The sequence below is a fragment of the Hippoglossus stenolepis genome, chromosome 19 (assembly GCF_022539355.2).
Source record: "Hippoglossus stenolepis isolate QCI-W04-F060 chromosome 19, HSTE1.2, whole genome shotgun sequence".
NCBI lineage: Eukaryota > Metazoa > Chordata > Actinopteri > Pleuronectiformes > Pleuronectidae > Hippoglossus > Hippoglossus stenolepis.
In genome coordinates, this window is record NC_061501.1 from 8,476,720 (window position 1) to 8,500,417 (window position 23,698).

The 23,698-nt window shown below is 40.5% G+C and overlaps 1 protein-coding gene across 1 annotated transcript in view; it reads left to right on the forward strand.

Annotated features, from left to right (window-relative positions):
• The window catches only part of ctnnd2a (catenin (cadherin-associated protein), delta 2a), a 244,656-nt gene that overhangs the window by 79,985 nt on the left and 140,973 nt on the right, over positions 1–23,698 (forward strand).

Genomic DNA, 23,698 nt, shown 5'->3' on the forward strand with positions numbered 1-23,698 from the left:
TAAACCTTCAGATCTTTTAAGTCCTTTGTTGAAGCCCCTTTAGTAGTTTTCTTGGGTATGACTAGACAAGCCTCGCTCATCTGGATTTGGGGATTTGCTGCCATTCTTCGCTGGAGATCCTCACATTCTGACAGGTTGGATGGACACTGTTTGTGTGATGGCCACTTTCAGCTCCCTCCAGAGATGTTTGATTGGGGTCAGGTCAGGACTCTGTTTGGGACACTCAAGGACATTTACCAAGTCACTCCTGTTGTCTTGGCTGTGTGCTCAGGGTCATTGTCCTGTTGGAAGGTCAACTTGATAGGCCCAGTTTGAGCTCTCTGGTTTTCATTAAGGAAATCTCTGTACTATGCTTTGTTCTGCTCTCCGTCAACACTGACCAATGTCTCTGTCCCTGCCGGCGAAAAACACCCCCACAGCATGATGCTAGATGCCATCAGCATCATGCTGTCGGGCCAGAATTGCATTCGGCAGGTGATGTGGGGCGCCTGGTTTCCTCCAGACATGACGTGTAGAATTGAGGCCAAACTGCTCAATTTTTGTTTCACCAGAACAGACTGTGCTCTTGGGAATCTTCAGTTCAGCAGAATTCTTTACCTTTTCTCCAGATGTTTCTCAGAGCAGTTCCTTTGACCTCATGGTTTGAGTTTTAATCGGATATGTGTTATTATCAGTAAGACCTTATATTTGACCAGTCAAATTAATTTACCACGGATAGACTCCAAACAAGGTGTAGAAACAGCTCAAAGATGATCAAGAGGAAATGGAAGACACCAGTGCTAATTTAAATAGTATAACAAAGACTTCTTTTAATGCCATTTTTGAGTGTTTACTGAATAATTTCACACAAAAAAAAGATTAGGTCATTATGGTGTATTGATTGTAGATTGATGAGGGATTAAATTAAACCAATTTCATCTCAGCTTGTGTAATTGATTGAGTTCATTTGATGAAAGTGTTTTTGTGTCGGCAGTGTCCACTTTCTATGCAAGTACTATAAAGCTTCATCGTGCGCAATCTCCTTTGCTCAAAAATATCCTTAGCGTATATTGCGGCCTTCTCTGTCAAAACCATTTCAACTTTTGGGAAAACAACCAAGCTCGTCTATGTCACTTCCCTCTATGACCAATCAAACTTGATAAGGGGGTGAGACTAACAATATCAACTTACAATATCAACTATTCGGGTGCTAGAAGATGTTTTTTGTAACCCAGCAACAATTCATGCTGGAGAGAAGCGCTCTGAAAATGAGGTCATGGGCACTTCTAGTTAAAAAACGGCTGCATGTGTCTGTGCCAACTATTGAGTGTCTGCCGTCTTGCGGTTGCATCATTTCATGATTATCACATCAGATATGGAGGACTGACCTCGCAAATCTTTTGAGAGTCCACATCCATCCGTATGTGTGCTCAAATCGGTCACTGCATGCTAACTCAAATGTGTCCTGTACATTTGTCTTTCATTTATGTTTATGCATACACATAGGACACATGTTACAACCCACTTCTGAGTTTGCATATTTTGATCCATGTTGATGATGCAAATTGTAACAACAGGTTTTTTTTTCCTTCTCTAATATTTATTTTAATCCAAACCTAAGTATAGATATTAGAGTCTGCAGTATTACTGTGAATGATCAGAGAGTGTGTCTGATTCTATTCAAAGAGACAGCGCTAACCTTTCCCATGGTCTCCTACATCACCACTCATTTTCTTCTCCTTCATCAGGGCTTCAGTGACAGGCAGCAGCTAAATATAGAGTGCAGTGGCTGGATCTGAGTGAAAAGGTGTTATAATGGAGCAAAGGGTAAAAATGAAGGGAAACAGATGAGTCTTTGCCGGGGCAGACTGACGCAATAATTCAGCCTGAGAATTTGACTCCATCAAAGGCCACTCTATTGATTTGAGTGCTTATATTATAGGCCAATTATTTAGGTAACAGATTATTTATTAAAATGGCAACAAAGTTGATCAGGAAGAAGAGTCACCAAGATTACAAAATACCAAAATGTGACTATAAATGACTACTATTTATATATATAAATACACACTAAACAAGTTTATGTTGAATCCCGCCCTTCTGCCAAGGACAGTAACATCTTTATGGATGTGGGTAGGATTTTTCCGGGGGTAATCTGACTGTGATTGAGGGAGTGACAGTTCTTTTCTAAGCCATTTGGTGTCAACCCTTAAAAGGGGATTCCCCCTTACCCTACAAATTGCTTACCGATCTTTTTTTTTTGTGGCCGTAAAGCTGCTGCTTCTATAGACACTCAGTGCATCCATTACCCTGTTAGAAGCCTGTTGAGTTAATTGTGCCTCATGTTAACCTGTAGTTTTGTGTGTCTGTGTGTTATTTTCCAAATGTGTGGGGTTGTGTACCGTCTCTGTTTGTGGGTTTGTATTTCACATGCTTTGAGCGAGTGCTGTGTGTGCTCTTTGGCAGCTGCTGTGAGGCTGCGTGTCCTTAGTTGAGTTCCGGTCGAAAAAGCAATTCAGGCATCTCCACTGACTCCTTCTCAGAGCTGAGGACCCTGAAAAAAAAAAGCCTGACTGCGATGCAGAAACCCAGGGCATTACTGACTAACATCTGTTCACACTGTGAGCTGTTGGCATGCGACACAACACTTTACAAGAAGAAAACACACTCTGGCACACATATACACCCACATGCAAACACGTAGACTCCAAACACCATGCCGAGACTAATTCATCATTTTTCTAACATTAGTGGTAAGTGGCAGCCAGTGGGAAACGTTTGCTCCTGCTGTCTCCTCTGCCCGACTGGCTGTGCAGTGCAAGCGTTCAATGCTCTACTAAAGGGGAAGTTAAGGTTGATGTATTTTAATTTGATTACTTTTTTCACCATTAGGAGGATGCCCCAAAAAAATTATGTAAAGATAAGACTTGTGAATCACATTGTCTGTAATTTACTTAAAATGTACCACCTCGCTGTGTGCGCAGAATAAAGAATTATTTAAAAACTTGTACACCTTGCCTAGTAACACTTAACTTTAAGTCCCCTATTGATCATCATTAAGCAGTAATACTTTTAATTGTCAATGGAAAGAATAAGGAAAGAGACATGGGCAAAGATAGAATCCATTCAATTTTGGTATTGATCTGGATGAAGAGGCTAATCCAGGAATTTTTAATCACTTTTGTTAACATTGGGACATTGGGTATATTTCACCATATTTTGTTAGTTCCTCAGGGAAAAAAAGATTTAGATGAAAGAAATCAGGCATATTTAGGGCACTGACATCTTACACGGTGTGCATTCTGGTGCAGCTTGATTGAATTTGAGGTCACTGTTGTGGCCTTGGCAGAAGTACGCACTGAGTGCCATTCTAGTTTGTACATTTAACTGTTGGGAAAATAAACAGCTACTGTACCTACTAAGCGAACCGTGACTTGGGGTAGGAGAATATCAAGGCCATATATAAGGTGTTGCATAGGTTACAGATTTACTGGCTACAAGCATACATAGTACCATCTTGATGCATTGTTGGTAGTATTAGAAGTATTTATATATCATATGATAGATGATGGAATCTGGATATTCAGCAATCAATTATGCTTTAGAGCAAATAATCCACAGTGAGAACAAGACAGAATAATGGTGTTGTAAAGCTATGCCATTAATTAAAAAGGACATAGCACATGAAAGTCTATTATAATTTGCCAATTATTTTAAGGCGGAAAGGTCACGTCAGATAATAAGAAGCCAAGCCAAAGGAAGGCAGCCCATCCGTTGGTGTGTAGCTGACACAGGAAGCTGAGCGAAACAAATGTGGTCTCTAAGAGACTGTTTTGTTGTGCTTCATGGAATTATTAGCGTTTAGTGGAGAGAGATGAGACTATCAATGCTGAGGGTGCAGGGGGAAAAGCAATGCACATAGAGAGAGGGAAAGAGAGAGGAAGAAAGAGACGGAGAAAGAGAGAGATGGCAAATAAATAGCTTTCATTACCCCGTGGCAGCCACAGAATAGGTTCATTGATTTATTATCTTCCATTTTTTTCTGTTCTCTTGCTCTCCGTCTTATGCTCGTTCTCATTGTCTTATTGTCTCTCACATTTGTCATTCTCTTGCTGAACACATCTATCTCTCTCTCCTCTCTAATGTTCATCTGTGAGACAGATGTTATTTTTGCTTTACTGTATTATCACTGTGCGGATGAACTGAATTGATTATCCATGTGTTCTCTCAACTTATTATACAGTATGTTGTGGATATCAGGAAGTGCATGTGTTGGAGTGTTAATGACTGAGCTTTTTTGAAGAGATCTGTTGGCCATATATTCTATTTGTTCATGTATGTTTGCTGCTGTCATGTATTAGTGTTAGGGTGAGAAGCCGACGACACATCTCCCACTATCCAGAAATTAACCCAAAATATATCAGATAACTATGCTGCCATCTTGACTATTTGGAGCCAGACTGTATTAGCAGTTGCGATCGGGGGTGGAGCCGCAGTAGCTATGTCCCATCGATACATGTACTTGACGAATCATAAGCCTCAGCTGTCAATCATGACGTTTGATTCCGTTTTTATAGAATTAAATTAAAAATAATCTTATCAGTTTGATAGGAACTACAAGTAAAATGACAAATCATCTTTTCAAAATGTATTTAATGTGTACTTTGACTTTTTAGCCCTTTTTAGTTCCCATCTGTTAACAGGGAGGAGGTGGGATTTATGACCTATAACACAGCCAGCCATCAGGGGGCTTCACTTTTGGAGAGCAGTCATTTTGTCCATCTTTATTTACGTTCTATGGCTGAAACCTGTGGATTATGGCTTCATTCTGTTTTCTGCTGCTGTTGAGGGTTTATGTGCATAACATAGAATCACAAGGTAGAGAAAAGACTGATAACAATATGGTCTTATATGGGTGGATGCATGTTATATATATATTCAGACAGTGACAAGGAGGCAGTAACAATTATGGGTGGTCAGAAACTCTAATCCCTGATAAATTAATCTTGGCAGCACATGCATATTGTGCATTGATACGTGTGTGTGAAGGAGAGCATAAGAGAGAGGGAGTGTGAGGTGTAAAGTTCATGTCCTGAGGCAGTAACAGCTTTCTGATTGTGTTGTTCGAGCTCACACATCTGCCCAAAGACCCCTCGGGGAGGTCGGAGAAAGGTAAAGCCCAGGTATCCAAGAAACGTGTGTGTGTGTGTGTGAGAGAGAGCGAGTGTGTGTGTGTGTGTGTGTGTGTGTGTGTGTGTGTGTGTGTGTGTGTGTGTGTGTGTGTGTGGGTGTGTGGGTGGGTGGGTGGGTGTGTGGTGTGGTGAGAGAGTGAGTGCGTGTGTGTTTGTGGGGGACGGGTGAAGACAATCATGTCACCACACACAAACACTTCCCGGCTGTATGCGAGTGCCCAGTCTCAGAGCTTTTTTGGACTATTTATTCTAATCAATCTGTGACATTTAGTTACACACCAGCAGCGGCCAGCTCCACTGTTTGTGCCCCACACATGACCACACACACACACATGCGCACACATGCATGCGCACACATGTCCTCACACCGTGCCCAAGACTTTTCTCAGAGGCAAACAGACTTACTAGACTATAAAGTTGTCCCACCCTGAGGAGCAGACATTCACACCAGTAGTATGGGCTTAGTCTTCACACACTTGATCACAGCTACTAATAGACCCCAGGCACACAGAGAGTGCCAGAAACATTCAGAGAAAGCCCCTCGCTTGTCTGTCATTCAGTCATGTTTTTGTCCAACTTGCTGCAGCTTTTTTTTCTGTTTGCTCTTGTGTTCTCTTCTCTTCTGAGCCCATTTGGCATCTGTGTATTAACTCTCATCTCCAGCTACATGTCAGCGGCTCTGTGGTCCTGTTTAGACTTTTATTAACATCCGTCCTGAGCGATTCGATCACAAATGGACAGTTACAAGTTCGTCTGGTCACACATGGCCTTAGAATGCGTACTGAATGTGTTATCGAATAGGTCTTGGTACTAGGTACACTTGGCTTGATGATGACGCCAGATTTGTTACAATTCATCCTGTGGGGAGCACGAATGGCTGCGGCACATTTCACAGAATTCCAATCATTTCACAGTCTATGATGTCAAACCGTGAACAACAGTGCAACAGTCACTGAGATATTGAGGTCTGGAGTAATGTGGTGGACAGAGCGAACAAATGGAATTCACAGCACCCCACTGCACAGCTGTCAAAATGAAAAGAAAAATACAAGTTTAAAGTATAAAAGAATTCTTTGTTTTTATCTACCAATATAAATTTGTTTAGTTCTTTGAATTTACTGCTTTGTCCTTTTTAATGACCCAACCAGTGTGGTTCTCGACAATCAAATGCATGCTACCCAGTATGAACCTTGAATATTCGGATCATGTCTGCACTTGAATCTGAAACGGCTTCACACACACTGCACACATAGGTGATCAGGTCAGGTTTATCACATTCGAACAGCCCTTTGACTTCATCATGCACATATCATTTTATGGCTTTTTACGTGCTCTCTCCCTGTTCACCTTCCTGTTTTTCCCACAACTAAAATACTGCCCAATTACTTCCCTTTATCTGACTCTACCCCACTCTCTGCCCCTGCGTTGGGTGATAATAGAGGGATCCATCACACCATTAGCTGCAGGCGTTTTTACAAGCTCAGCAAAATGCTGCATAGAGAGAACTCAAATTATAGGCCCCTGCATTATATACCTTAAAATACACCTCGTGTGTGTGTGTGTGTGTGTGTGTGTGTGTGTGTGTGTGTGTGTGTGTGTGTGTGTGTGTGTGTGTGTGTGTGTGTGTGTGTGTGTGTGTGTGTGTGTGTGTGTGTGTGTGTGTGTGTGTGTGTGTGTGTGTGTGTGTGTGATGATGATACTACGAGTCATGCTACCGCCCTAATGACTGATGATGCATTTCTAAGAGGAGTTGAGAATAATGGTGGCCAGTGGCGACATCCCTCACATCGCTTATGTTCCCACTGTCTTTCTTTCTGTATGCCTCTCTGTGTTGTGTCTCTGCTCTAAAACTACTTCTTTGCATTTCAGTGAGTGCATCTTTTCACATTTCACTGTGTATGAAGAAACCCTTCATTTCACTTTGTACTTCCTAAAAAGGGCCTGACAGCACTGCTAGCAGCCAGGTTTACTCTTACTTAAATAAAAACCTATCCGTTATTTAGCACAAATAAGATTAGTAAATCAATACGTTACTAATATAAATTATGAATTTTCTCAGCATACTCAACAGTGAGGTCAAAGGTCAGAGTCTGCTACATACTCGATGTAACTAAACAGCTCTTTTCTGATGATTTATTGTGTAATAGTTTCTTATTTAATTGCCTTAAACCGTATTGCCTTTCGGGATTATTAGCGTTGTCTCTTATTGTATATGTGTCTCTTTTTAAATGTCTTGTTTCCAACTGCAGCGAACTTGCCATGCATCTAGTACAAATTGCTGTACACGGTGTATTGCCAAAGTGTTTATAAATACCAAAGTTAGAGTTTATGTATATATGTTTGCTTTTATTTAAACAGTTTACGCAAATGCAAACAATCACAAGAAAGGTTTGTGTTCTCTATTCAAGAATTCTGCTAATTTGTGATGTATTTTCTCCACATAGATATTGGATTATTTTGTCCTACAGTCTCTGTCAAGGATTCTGTTGCATCTCTGTCAACACGACTCCTCAAGTGTACAGCCACTTCACAAGTGTACTCGATTAAAGATCAAATACACATGATCAACTTATATCATTTTGTTCGTTTTTTTTAAAAATAATAAATTTAAATACTGTCCACTGCCTGTCGTTCCAGCTGTCAACGTGAAGGCAAGTAGGTCGGCCATGTTTATTCCTGTAGGAGTCAGCAGCTGGTGACTCCATGTCAGTTGCAAGGATACAGAAGCCTGCAGGGCCAACAGCAGCAGTAGCAACGTGTGTGTGTATGTTGCTTTCATAGCCCAATGGGGACTTCAACCTTAATGCAAACTGAAAACTTGAGGCCCCCACAGGTAGACACTTTTAAAGACTTATTAGGGTTAGAGTTCAATTTTGGTTCGGCATAAAGACATAGTTAAAGATAGACATCAAGGTTGGTAAAGGACTATTGAATGCATTATGTCAGTGAGTGTCCCCCACGGGAATAGTGAAACAGTTTTTGTGTGTGTGTGTCTGTGGGGAATTGGGGGTGTTTGGTTCATTAAACATGCAAATGCATGCTTATCTTCCCTCAGCACTAGATAGTGGGGAGAATAGATAAGAACCAGTGAAACCATGCCAGAGTGGCAGACAGGGGGAGAAAGACTGCCAGAAAGAAATGGAGAGACAACCTCTGAAACAACCTCTGAGACAACCTCTGAGACAAACACTGAGACAAACAATGAGACAACCTCTGAGACAAACACTGAGAGATTTATAAAATGACGCAGTAAGAAAGAGCCCAAAAATCAAGGTGAGAAGTTGGAACAGAGGGGAAAGAGGAAGAGGCACAAAGAGAAATTACAACCAATGTTGGGGAAGGCAATGTCTCCCCAGAGGTTATATAATAGGACACATAATGGGTATTCGGGAATGAGTAAGTGTTTTGTTTGTTTTGACAGAAAAAATAAAACGTTCTCTTAGCATTGAGCAATTGTTTGTCCAACTTAATGTATTGAATTTGAATCCATTTATTAAGGTTGATTCAACTTATTTGCTATGTCCAACTTAATTTAATAGTTGGTCGAACTAATTTAACAATGGTAGAATTACACTAGTACACAAATTTGATCCCTTGTCAACAAAAGCTGGCCTAACAGAATGGCTCAAAGCTGAAGGAAAGCGACTCAATCACATGGATTTACCATCCAGCCAATGCTCGTCATCACTGTCCTTGCCCACGGCGTTGTTTCAGCCGGTCGCACACCTCCTAACTTTTTTGACTTGCAGCATGTGTAGCACAGCATGGATTGAGCCGGGGGCAAGAGTCTGCAAACGGGTCCATCTCCACAGACATTTCTATACGGATTAATGTCAATAATGAGGGAGCATATCCTGGAGGGAGATTGCAGAGACTGATGGTAAAGACAAAGCATTCTGCAGGAAACTATGGATAAGCCTCTGCGAGTGGTTTGTCATGGTTAAGAAGTGCGCACAAGTCCAAAGTGGTGCTCCGGGAGGAAACAAGCCGGTGCCAAAACTGTTCCCTCACGATTCCACTTCTTCTTCTTTGCTTTTTTCCGGTGTGTGCTTGTATTTTTTTGTCAGCTGTGTCACGATTGTTTGGGACAAGACTGTGTTGAGGAATTTGAGGGGGAAAGACGATTCAGTAACATGTGTTACATGCATGCCACACATATTACATGTGTTACCTGTACAATACAGTAATACTTTTGGCATTGATGTAACACTTAAAATCTGAGCTGTAACAATTAGTTGATAACTCAATTGACAGAAAAGTGCTTTTGATGAGTCAAGCATTTTGAGCGTTTCAAAGCTAATATTCTTTGGTTTCTTAATTAAATGTATCATCTGGTTTCTTCAGTTCTCTATGAGGGTGAAACAAATATCTCTAGGTTGTTGATTGCTGGTGGGGAGATTGAGGTAGGAGATAAGATAAGAGAGTTGATGTGCCCCTGAGATTATCTTAAAGAGCAACTAGGGTAAATGACAAGCTAAAAGATAAATGCTGAAGCAGGAATGAAAATATTTGCCCCATTGAATATGTATATGACTGATGTGACGTGAGACTCAGAAACATGGCTCCTTTCAGTCAGTACTGGAAGTCCTCAGAAAGCTCTCACCTGCATATGTACAGTATCTCAGAAAGTTGTGAGAGAGCAGAATGTGAGTGAGGTCGTCCTCCTCAGGAACAACACCCTGAGGCCAGAGGAATCAATGCCTGGAGCAGTTTGATGAAAGGTTTTTTACTCGTGGAGTTGAGGTCATGTGGGCGATAGGTTGTGCATTTATTCCATCGACAGGTTGTGCTTGTGTCTATCCTTGTGCACACAATGGAGCCTGGCCTCTACACAAACTCAAGTTCTCCCACTTTATCTTTGCCAACACTTTGTCATTAATACGTAACGACAATCTAAAGGGGACAACAATCGACAAAAAAAAGACAAAGTGTCTGTTTCGACGCCAAGCCTTTATTCAGCCTCGTTACCTCTGCTGCCTGCATGAATACGAAAGCCTTCAGCAGTTTGATACCAAACAAAAAGACGGGACAAATGATTGATTTGATTCATTAACTGAGGCATAAAGCAGTACTGCTGTATACTGTGCTGCGCTGAACAAAGCATCATATTCCCACAAAGACTTCACAGAGGATTTAGATCACGAGAAGCAAGCAGGTTTTATTTCCTTTGGGCCAGGGGTTGGATGTGGGGGCAGAATCCTCCCAAGAGCCATAACTGGATTCTTTGATTACACTTTTCATTGTGACTTTTATCACCTGCTCTGGATGCTTCTACATCGATTTTTGTTTTTGCATTGTAACCCAGTGAGTCACACGGCATCTTCGGCGTTGAGAGTCAGACGATGATTCAAACCTGACATAATCTTGTACACATTTTGTCGAGAGTCATAGTTTTCAGGTTTCAGCTTGTATATGAGCTGTGCACAGAGGGGATCCCGAAATGTGAAATTCCCTGTGAATCTGCATTGTTTACATGTTAAGGAATTAAAGAAATATTAATTCTAACTTATTATTATGCATATATGTACATATTCCAACAGTGTTTCCAAAAACGTTTTTTCAAAACCTTGGAGTAACGTGCAGATCTTGTTCCGCAATGTTCGAAAAGGCAAAAAAGATAATGCTTTTTTTGGTATAATCGACAAATCCAGAAGTCTGTCTTGAGAGGCTAACCCTTTAATAACTTTTTTTTTTTTTTTAATTGAATAAACCGATTTGCATTAACCACAAACATTGTATATCCCAATTTGCATTAACAACAAAGGACATCCATTTATGGTCAGGGTGACTGCAAGTCCTTAAAACGTCTTAAAATGTCTCGCAATTCAATTTTACAAATATAAGGCCAGATAAAGTAAAATAAATTCTATTCAGATTGGATAGGTCTTATTTTTTAAAACACATTACCACCTAAGTACTCTACAAAGATTTCTCCACTCTGCAACACTCGAGAAGATGAATCATTAGTTCCAGTGTGCGCTGCGGCAAAAGTCTTTCATTGGGTAAGTTTATGGGTCAAACTAATGCCTTTCTAGACAGCCTACTTGCTATTCTAAGAACACGGTGTGTGTCGAAAGTCTTTCAAACTAGGAAAAACGAGGATAAAGGCAGTGGAATCTAACGGAGATTGATCATGAATTTGATTTCAAGTGATGTTAAAAAGGTCTTAAAAAAACTTAACTTGTTTATAGCTGTAGACACCCTGAGGCTTTTACGGTACCTGATAGTTCGCTTTGTGCTAATCTGTTTTTGTTTCTTCACGGCCCTGTCTCCTTTAACTGGTCTGGATTTCCAGTCCCATATAAAGCTAGCGGCTTTATATACTCAAACTTTCAATCATGTTGAACATTGCCCATGTATATCTACTGTGAAATGGTCTGTTTGGGTCTTACTCGGAAAACAACTTTTGCATGCGTTGAAGCCAGCTGTCTCTGTGCTTTAATGCGCTAAGGTTGACATCTGGTCTTATGTTCTAGTCCTCAGGTCACTCTCCTGGCTATTTTCCACACAAAATAAGTCTGATGACTTGAAACGAGCAAAAGGAAAGTGACTGTAGTATTTAATGATGAAGTACATTTCACAGAGGATGCAGTAAGGACCAAATTCCAGTTCTAGATTATTTGTTGTTTTGTTTCATAATGCAGTAATTCCAATATTGCACCAAATAGACAAAATGAGTAAATAGTGACATTGAACATGGAGGTTTTTAAATGGAGGCCCATACTCTTGGCATAGAAGTTCCCTGAGTAATGGTAACCTAGCGAAATAGGGACAGTGAACAGGTGGCTGTCTCTCTTTCTCTGCCTCTCTCTGGGGTTCAGGGCGTCCTCTTGAACAGTGGTCTAGTTCCACTCAGGGTTGCGGGACAGCCGAAGTAGTAATGGCTGCCGCTGGGCTGTCCTCCTCGCATTCTATATAGGATCATTGTTGTCATTATGCTCTTGAGATGATGGATTTTTGAAGTCCTTCTTTCTTTTGTCATTTAGCCCCACTGCTCCACCGTCAATGTTTGTAACTAACTTCAACATCTTATAGACAAATACCCACCGTCACTGTAACCACCTGACTCATCATCATCCTAATACAGATGCAGCCAGCCAACCAATTGCAGTTTTTTTCTTATTGTGTCCTCCACTACTACTGTCATTACTACATTTTTTCGTACTACTGTTATTCCCATTTTCTCAATGTCAGTAATTTCCAATGACAAAAAATACATCTGAGTGTGATTCAGAATAGGCTGAAATAACAGCAGGAGGTTTTTCGCGTTTGAAAAGGTTTTAGAGGCACCTCTATTTGTTTGCTGTTGTCCCCATGAAAGTGAGACGTGGACTGAATCAAAATCCTCTTCCTCAATGCAACAGCACAATCACAGATTTTTCTGCAATCAATATACTGATTGCAAGCTGCAGGCCTGTTATTCACCTGAAGTCGTTACCACAAACTGTTTATTTTCCTCTTCATGCATGCAGAAATTAAATCATCAATCATCAAAGGGATTCATGAAAATCAATACTGTTCGATGAAGAGAACAAACACCTAGGAAATATCCAAGAAAAAACCTGTACGTTTCATATTTGACCCATACAGTCTCTAAATTACATCTTGTCATCTGTTTTGTGTCTCTATTTTTTAAGATGTTATCCATTGTTGACTTCTACACATTTCGTGCCAGTTAATGACAGCCTGTAAAATGATGAGAATTAACAACTTTGTAATGCTAACAGGCACAGAGAGAGACCAGTTAGCTGCACCCCGCGCTGTAGCCAGATGGCTTTTGTGTGTGTGTGTGTGTGTGTGCGTGTGCGTGTGCGTGCGCGCGCGCTGTAGGAGTCACTGCAGACCAGACATGGTGATATATTGTGATAGCCAGACCAACCAGTTCCTCTCATACCACTTAATTAAAACCTCAGCTCCCTGGGCCCCCAGTTCATGTCGGGTTACATCATTCATCAATCAATCACACAAACTGTATGTAATGCACAAATTCCCATGCATACACTATATATAAATGCATCCACCTAAGCTATGTGAACGACTTTATCATCATTTACACCTACACACACACCTACACCATGTTATTTGTTTATTAAATCATGAATATTCACTTTCATTTTAAAGATACTATGTGGCCATTCAGTGGAACATAAGTCATTGTACACCATTAATCACAGCGGGGGAGTGAGTGATAGGTCCAGCAAGGCATTACTACACTATAATATACATGCCCACGTTGTTGATTACAGACACATCTTTTCTGACTATGTGGCAATGTGTTAAATGAGATGATAATGATTACAGCTCTCGCCGGAGCTTGCTACGCTAAGTGCAATGAGTTCAACTATATCGTCTTCTAATTCCACAAATGCCTGTCTGGCTTTCCATCCGTATGTAAATATCAAGAACTGTTCGTCTGACCTGCTTCACACTTGTGTATTGTAAATGGCCCAGGGGATGTGCAGTGTTGAATGTGGTGGGATTTGGGCACACGACACGTTTCAATCTGAGGACTGAGGTAAACAAGTCTTTTTCTATGACCTCAGATCAACTACAGCATTGGACAGCAACTGGCTGCCTGCTGCCAATAATATCTGTCATGCCGTCCAATATTTCACCATATCAGACTGACACAGACATTCACGGCTGTTGCAGGTGCTGATCTCCATCGTGGCAACAACATTTATAGAATCACTTCCTCTTTAGCAATTTGTTTTCAAAGGAAAAGCTCAACATTTGTTCTGTCAGCTTTATATCAAGCTGAATTACAGAGCTTAAATTTTGAATGAATTTTGAACATGGGTTTGAAGATTGTCAGTTGATTAACGGTCATAATAATATCAGCAGTGCAATATTATATTATGCAATATAATATGCAACAGTAATATTGTAAAAACTGATTCTATATTGTGAAAAATAAAAACATTCACTCTGCACAATAGTGTTTATAAAAACCTCTGCACACAACGTTCAGCACACAAACAATAAAAAGTGAGAGTATATTGTAGAACTGTTTGAGGAGGACTCACTAAATGACGAGGAATAATTCTGAAGAAGCTCCGGAGCATTAAAGGGGACATAGCATGCCCATTTTACCACAAGTTGATATGGTTCCTTGGGGTCTTAATGAAATGTCTGTAACATACTTTGGTCAAAATACCACAAGGATCATTTCAAACAGCACCCTTTTTACCCTGTATAAAACAGCCCTCCACAGAGTGACCTGTTTTGAGTGCCTGTTCCTTTAAATGCTAATGAGCCAGCTCCCCCCTCCCCCCTCTCCCCCCATGATTTTAAACGATATAAATTACATATTTTATATGATATAAATTATCAAATATGCATCCCATACTTTGTATTCCCCTTCTGTTGTCCTGGAGTTTTAATTTTCCCAATCACATAATTAAATGTCCCCCTCTGCCCATCCACTACAAGCACACAAGCAGACAGACAGAGAGAAAGAGAGGGGTGGGGGCTATGAAGACCATCATTTACCCGAACCCCGACATTCAACGGGTACAACAACAAGCGGAGAAAGCAGAATCGCGGGCTGACCCTTATATATACAGTCTATGGGGCTGACCAGCAGAGAAGTGCTCGTCCCCGTGTGAACAGCCAGGCGGCTGCATGCTGAGAACGGCGCTGCGCTGCCTCGCAGCGGCGCTTCCGCGTCGGTGTACCCGGCGTAACTACTGTAACCCGGCGTAACTACTGTACCCCGGCGTAACTACTGTAACCCGGCGTAACTACTGTAACCCGGCATACAGTAGAGCTGAACACTGCGGAAGTCTTCCACACAGCTGGCAGTGTGGAAGACCGCTGCGAGGCAGCGCAGCGGTCTTCTCAAGCGCGCAGCCGCCTGGCTGTTCACACGGGACGAGCATTTCTCCGCGCTGGTCAGCCCCATAGACTGTATATATAAGGTCAGCCCGCGATTCTGCTTTCTCCGCTTGTTGTTGTACCCGTTGAATGTTGGGGTTCGGGGGTTACAGTAGCAAGACCATGTAGGGAGACTTCCAGTTCCTTGTTACGACACAAAACCCAGGAAGCGCAATCGAGTCGCTCAAGCATGACGTTTCTGACTTAGAGGAACTATAACAAAACGCGCGAGTGTTTTTTCCCCAGAGTTGTTGGGTTGGTAGACATGCCAGATACCCACATTAACCTGTAGAAGCACTAACAAAGTGGAATTTGCATGCTATGTCCCCTTTAACACAGGACAAGAAACCAGCACATTCCAAACAGGCAGGTTTAGAACGGGAGCTGCACTAGTTCAAACAAATGACCTGTAGAGTAAATGAATCAGCCAGAGGTGTTTGTTCCTGATCAAAAGTGAACTGCTGAGCAAGTGGCCAGAAGGAACGCCAAGAGTTCATTAAGTTCAATACTGCAGGAGGATTGACAGCTCCCTGTACTCTGAGACAAGATCACTGTCCATTATAATGTAAATAACTAGACAAGAAGCAATCCTGAAAAGGTTTCTATACTATTTGCTCACACAGAATTAGTGTCATCAAGCACTTTCTCCACTATCATTTGTTGAATGTTGTGCAAATCTGAGTTAAGTCTTGTAAGTTTCACTGTGTGCTTGTGTTTTTTTATAGTAGTAAGTATCCCACACTTAAAGCTGTCTCCCCTGAATCATGAATATTGACAGTATAAGACTCATGTTGAGCATTTATACTGATCAAACTGTCAAGCAGTGTGGTGTAAGATTACATGGGCGTGTGTGTGTAACCACTGGGTATTGGTAATTGGTCTCATGGGGGCCTCAAAGAGAGAGACATGTAAGGCGAATAACCTCTCCCCATCACACACACACACACACACACACACACACACACACACACACACACACACACACACACACACACACACACACACACACACACACACACACACACACACACACACACACACGTTTGTCTTTTAGTAGATGTGAGGACATTCAATGACCTCATGCATATCTCCTCTGTCTAACATTATTCACCACAGGTAAATACCAAACCACCCTATAACCTAATTATACCCTAAAACTATGTGTCAACATTCAAACAGCCGTGTAAAGTTGTAAGGACGACAATGGTTTGAACTAGATTGTGTCTGCACAACTGTAGAAAGACGAACACACACACATTATATTATATTCCTCCACTGGAGTTGAAGCCGCTGAGAGTGACTGTGACTGATTTATATCGTTGCATGCTTCAGCCCACAAAGCTTTGCGGTGCCCTCTCCGCCCATGACATCACACTACTGCCCTTGTATGTGAGTTTGTGTGTCTGTGTCATATTAATATGTGCTTATGGGTTTTATAGGGTACAAGAGATTTATTTTTCAGCAGACAAGCTATAGACTGTTGTCCACTTAAAGAACAAGATACACCTCCTTTGGTTAATCTGAAGGAACAGGTTTTTGTCAATGTAAATGGGAGGATGGGAGTGATTGACATAAGAACATAAAAAGCTGTGAGAGTGTTCCATCTGTCCATGAAGATGGACAAACAATCTGTTCCTGTAGGCTATTCCCAGTGCAGACAATATGCCAAAGCAGAAGTAGCCGACATGTGGTTTGCTTCATCCAAGTCAGCATTTGTTTGTTCATCACAACACAGCAGATATTTGAGTATAAAATGGGTAATCAAAGTCAGGATCTGTTGCAGATTCATTTTCGAGACCACAATCCCCTTCTCTAAAATTACAACTAGTTTTAAAAATGTGTCCAGACCAAAGTTAGTAAGTTCAACATGTGGAATACTCTTACTGGGTGAGGCTAACTGTTTCTGACTGCGAGCCAGCAATGCAGTTGACAATCTGGCCAAGTGTTTTCACGATGGTCTCTGTAATCTCTGTTAATCCCTTGCTGTTTTGCCTCTGATTTTCTCTCTCAGTAATACAGTGGTGTGTGAACATACTTATTAGGGTCAACATCACATTGAATTTGAGCAGTTTCTCTTTCATCTACCCAGCTGGAAACATTTGAAAATGCCCTTTTCTGTGGACATACAGTTTTGTCACAACACAACTGAAACCTCAATAAACCGTGTGTGAACCTGTGATTTGTGTTACATCTGCTGTGCTATAGAATCACTGCTGACTGGTTCTCCGGGAGCCAACTGTTCTCTGAATTTCACCGCACTTTGTGGCCCAGCACTGTGCTGATACATCATCATCATCATCTTTTGACTTTTATTTGCTGCTGTACTTAGCAGTCTGTGGTATTATAATTGTATGTGTGAAATATATGCTAATATTATTGCACATGCTATTATGATTCAGTAAAGAAGGCCTTAAATGGAGCCAACACAATTTGTCCAATTAATATCGCTGATGCATGTTTTTAAATTTCTTATGTTACGTCTTTCTATGACTATTGAAGAAAAGTGTAGTACAGAAAAACAAAATTAAAAACCTGTCAACCAAGGCAACATACAGTCTACAAAGCCTATCCAAGTACTTTCAAGTAGAGGATTATACAGTAGATATAAGTGTATGTGAATGCAAAACTACTGAAACTAAATCTACACTTACTTTGAGAACATCGGCTACATCCACACTACTGTGTTAAAAATTATCTCTGTCCACACAAGCATTCATTTTGGCCCTGTATCAGTTTTAATCCCAGTCCATACAAACACACGGCAAAACGCATTTCACATGACCGCTCACGTACACCGGGAAGGTGCAGTGGTGTAAACAGGAATTGCTGGAATAAAAGCTAGTCTCCGACACATGTAGCCAGTTGTATCTTTGTAAAACCATAATATACCTCGACTACAGCTGATAGCAAAGACAACAAGGTCTGCAATGCGTTTAATTGATATCCATGCTGCGTTCTACTCTGGTCGCAGAGGCTAATGCCGGTTGTTGACTTCCAAAAGGGGGTCATGTGATATGAACCTGACGAATAAGCGATGCTGAAAGGACACAATTATCAAACAAGTGTTTGATAATTGTGTCTACATTATTGTTTCCAAACATATCAGTTTCTGCTCGTCCAGACTGAACTGCAGCCCTAGAGTAGTCAAACTAAAACAGCTCCAGCAGTGTTTTCAGACTTTTCCGTTTTCTGGGCTATAAAACTTTAGAGTAGTGTGGACGCCAGGTGATTCCGTACCAGAGTTGATGTGTTTTCAAACAAACATCGAAGTGGGATGTAGCCTCAGACAGTCTTCAGTCTATACCTGAATGCATAGTAGCAGCCTCCAGCCAGTAAATGCTTACATAACATAGTTTGTTCTCTATTTAATTGCTTTTAAACTGTCTGCTGTGCACACGCATGGTTTACATTTTATAAGGCTCCTATGTCCCTGCATGATCTACAGTATGATCTGTAAGTGCTCCAGTGAATGTGTATACAAATGTATTATGCACAAACAAATCCATAAACCAGCTCTTTTGCATCTCAATACATCATGAGGGAAAACGTATTTAATATACATTTTCAGGTTTTATGATCAAGCAAAATTTATAGTTGACTAATATGTAAAGATAAACTCAATCTGTAGCTCAAGCACAAGATCACACTTAAAATCTTTATTATACCATTCAATAATCCACCATTAGTGAAACTTTTATTATAACATTTCACATTGGGCGCAGTAGAGCTTTTAATCTCTAGTTCAATAACGTGTCGTAACAGTCCAGCCGCAGTGATCCTCGTTAGATGAGTGGAATGCTCACAGTCCCCCAGTGTGTGTGTATGTGTGTGTGGAGCACAATAACGCAGGGCACACCTGGTGTCAGGCCACCCGTCCCTGGTGAATTATGCATGGGGGTATTCTGTCATTATCTGTGCTGGTGCAAAACAGCGATAGCCCACCTATCATAATAACTATAATAGCTCAGTGATTTAGACACACACAGCAGATGTACCAAGCTGAAATAGTGCAACCAGCAGGTGCTGCTCACAGTGGTTCACCGCAATTGTGCATGTGTCTGCACACAAAAGTAATCAAATGAAAACACACAGACACACACACACACACACACACACACACACACGTATATACAGGGGTCTCAATCCAACCATGGAGTAACCAAGCAACCGGGGTAGGCCTGTCTCAGCCCCTCCAGGCTCTGCGTTCTAAAGACATTTTTGTATATTTGTATTGTATTTTGCATATTTTGTATATTTGTTTGGTTTTTGTATATTTGTTCAATAAACATGTTTAGAAACAGTAAAGCCCTATATAGATGAAATTGTAAAGACTTGCATGTGTGCGTATATGCATATAGATGCTGTGACAACTAAGAGCATCCCACGATGTGTGATTGCATTTGTTATTCATGCTGACCTTTTTATTTATTTATTTTTCATTATACAGACACAATTACAATCACTGTTTTGTATCTGCTTATGTACAACATGTGTTATATGTGTAAAGCTGTATGATCTCAGTCTACTTCTGCTCTGCATGTCTTACGTGCATAAATGCACATACACTATACCTATTAACACATAAATGCACACTTGTAGACTAAACATATGCATATGAATGTGAAGGGCCTAAAAGCAGGAGAAATCTGTAGATAGCTGAGATATCCCTATTGTTTTTTTGTTCTATAGGAATATTGTTTTTTTTGTTGCAGCTGTCAGTTGTCAGGAAATAGAAGTCATCTCAATGAATATTGTGACGAATCAATTCACCTCCAGCGCCACTGTCTTTCAGCTGTCATATCCACAAAAGTTTGTCCCCAGCCTTGTTATGAGAACAATAGACTGCTTTTTGTATAGAGTATCAGAGACTTCACACACAAGTGTACACACACTCACACACACAGAGGAGACAAAGTACACATCCCTTACAATCACTCACATAAACAAAAACACATTTTGCTTTTCAGCCTCAGTGTTTTCGCATTTTTTGTGTTAGTTTGAGTCGGACGTGTGATGAAGTTTTGCGGTGATTTTATCCTATTTATTCACATGGACATTTTGCGCACTATCAACACAAAGTCAATTTCGAATCTCTCTAAAGCATCTTTTGAAACAAAAAAGTCCCTGATCACGCATCCTGCAGGCAGCTGTCAGGTCACTTGATTGGTCCAAGGGCGTTAATTCATTAGACACATGTTCATTGCTACACAAATAACATACTGTATATATCCTTCACTTGACACAGAGGCCCCTTCATGGAATTTCCGACTAACACCCGAGACGAGAGGGTCTGTATCTGGAGATCATGATGAATACTTATAGTAAAATGATAACTAATATGTCAACTATTATTTCTACAAATGCATGTCAATTATATAAGAAACCGGAATGTATGTGAATATAGTGCATACCTCAACGAAGGCCATCTGACACAATGCATCAAACTGAACAAACTCATAGGTCTCAACACAGTAGGTCCATCAAGTACCATTGATCCATCCATTCATAATCCTTGAATCCACCTCCATTAATTGGATTCACACATGAATGTAATAAATTCTTCCGTGTCCTGTTCCCAATCCTTCCATTAAATTGGATTAAAATTGGTTTAGTACTCTTTTTCCTGGGGAGAAAAAACAAATAAACAGACAAACAGACAACCTCAAAGATCTCCTAAATGTCATTTAGATTTATGGTAAGTACTCGTGATTGTTTTACACGTTTGTTTTCTCATTTATATGACCTCTTCACTGCCTTGTCAATAGCCTTTTGCATGTAAATATAACAATATATCGTTTGGATGCTGATACAAAAATGCCCTAGTGTTCTGCAGCATTATAAATGAGAGAGGACAAAGGGATGCTAGTATAGTGCACATCAGAGTTGGTTGGGTTTTTAAATCAGTTTTCCTTTATATCTTTAAAAATGAAATGCAATTATTCAACTCGTAAGCATTCAAATGCTCTGAAAGTCCACGCGTGTCCTTTTTCCGCCGCCTCTCATGATTCAAAGATCTCAAACTTAATATTCAAGTTGAAGAGGACAGAGACGTCATCAACACCCCCACTCGCTCCTTGTGAAGACCTGCTCTATTCACACATGGGATCAATCAGACATTATCCGCTTCAACTGAGTCACACATTTGCGGTCAGACAGATCCACTGGTTAATGTCTAGATAATTCAATGGAGCAGTGAAAGGGTGACAGCAGCTTACAACAATGCAGTTTTTAATGGTTTTAGTGATTCTGGGGTTTTATCTAAATCCAACAAGATAAAACTGTACCAGTCTATCAGAGCTGATTGTAATGAAAGAAACATTTGATTATTTTCTCCTGGAACCATCATGCCATTCTTCTCTATATAATTTTGACTTAAATGGCCACATGGTTACATATACAGTACATTTTAGGGGGAGATGGATTAATTGAACCTCCGTTCAAGCTAATTAGTACTTTAGGTTTATTGTGTAATGAAAATGGCAAATTAAATAGACTGAGTTGCTTTGTAATGACCAATTTCTCCCTTGTTTGGTGTCAATGCTTCTCTTTTGTTCAGTTTTATTTCAATCCCAATGAACAGCAGTTATGAAAAGTGTATCTTACTGACAGTTCAATGGACTATTAAGTTAGCATTGAATTAGCATGATGTTGGATAAATAGATACTTTATTGACCCCAAGGGAAATGTAATGCTCAAATTAGAGAAGCCATGTATGTATAACTTAGCTCGCTACATTTTTGTGGGTGGTAGCTTCTGTCTAGTGAAGCTTCATCACTACACTTTCAAAGCAGCCTAACACTGATTTAGCTTGGTTATTTGTTATCCCTCTTATACATGACCACATACTTTATGTCTATCAGGCTCCTGTTTTAATACAGGCAGTAATGAAATAGCCGAACGGCACACCAAGCCTTACGTCTATTCCTCGCTCCAACTCAACAGGGTTGCAGTTATCAAAGATGTAAAGTGATTTAAGTTGAATTATTGCGTGAATTTGACACCCTTTATATAAGTGTGGGTAATCTGTGTGTCTGTGTACAAGAATTTTGCTCTGTGAACAACTTGCAGCTGAAAGTCTTACCAAGAGCGAGAGTATGTTTGTTTGCATATTCTATTTTATGTGAGAGCAAACTGTGGATGTGTGCACGTGTGTTGTTTGCTCGCAGACGCGCACACTCACGCTGACAGCCTTATCAGGACAGGGAGTGTTACTATCTGTGAAAGGAGGCAGCTGGAGCATTTGAGCAGAACCTTGTGTGACAGTATGTAACTCTCTCAGAGTAATGTCTTCCAAGCTGAGACCTAATAACTCATGAAGGATGTGGCTTCTGGGATTACCGTCTAGATGGCTTTATATTTTTAGCATAAACACATTGTCAGCATGTTTACCTGTTTTATTTCTTTTATTTGTGTGTTTAAAACTCAAAAGTGCACTTTCCCAGAACCTGACATCACCTATAGCAGCACGTATCTAATTTGTACATGAAGTGCAACAAATTAAAGGGAAAAACGACTCTATAATTTTCCATCCATGTATATTATGTTATTTCAATGTAAATACATCTAATTCATCTTTAATATCTACATTTTCAAAGTTTAGCTGTCTACCACCGCAACACATTGCTCATTTCTGTTTTAGCCTTGCTTTTGAATATGTTAGTTATACTTTTAGTAGCCTTTATGTTACCAGTCGACATTACACGCCAATGCACAAAGTAGGACTACAGGAGCAAACTGTGTTTTACATCCAGGCTATGTGTTTGTGACTGCTAAATAGTGTACGTGCGTATGAGTGCATGTGAATTTCATTGGGGACAGTAGAGGACACTGTCTGTTAATAGTCGAGAAGTGAGGGTAAAATGTCTCTGTAATACAGGCTCACTGTTAAAAGAGACACTGCCTGGCTGGATGTAGTGTTGAGGCATTGCAGGCGAGAGTGTGCAACGTTGTGGAATAATACTTATTAAATATCTCTGCCCTGTCTATCAGCTCTGTGTCTCATGCAAACCTCTCTCTCTCGGTCTTGCCCTAGTCTCTCTAACTAACTACAGTTTAACACAGTGACACTACTGTTACCCTGTTGGATTTCCTTCAGGCACGGTTCCCCATCGCCTGGTTTTCATTCTCATTAAGTACAGCGCTATTTCTCTGAATCCGCAAAATTTAGATTTTACCAATGCAATGCAATCACTCCACCTATAGTCAAGGTGAGTTATATTTCACTAAGGTTGAGATTTTGCTTGTGGGTGGCGGTGTGTCCCATGTGCATCAGTAGTTGCTCGCTAAGCTTCAATTAAACCTTGTATTTGCTGATGCCAGTGAAAATAAGACCCTATCAGAAATACTAACATATATTTCGCTGACATTTTTTCTAGCACCAAATACAACCACAGTAGAATTTTAAAGATTTGCCTAACGTAATCCTTATACACAGTATAGATAGGCAAATGGAATTTTAAATTTAAGGATTGAAAATTTCTCCGCTGGTCCAAGCATTTAATCGAAAGATCCTTTGATCACTGTCCCACATTACTGACCTTCAGGCTGTTGCTGCCACATAATGATGGTGTTTCATTAGCCTTGCAAGCATTTCTTTTAGCTTCCAACTGACCTTTACTTACATCATTCAGCCCCAGCTGGAGAGTAATTGT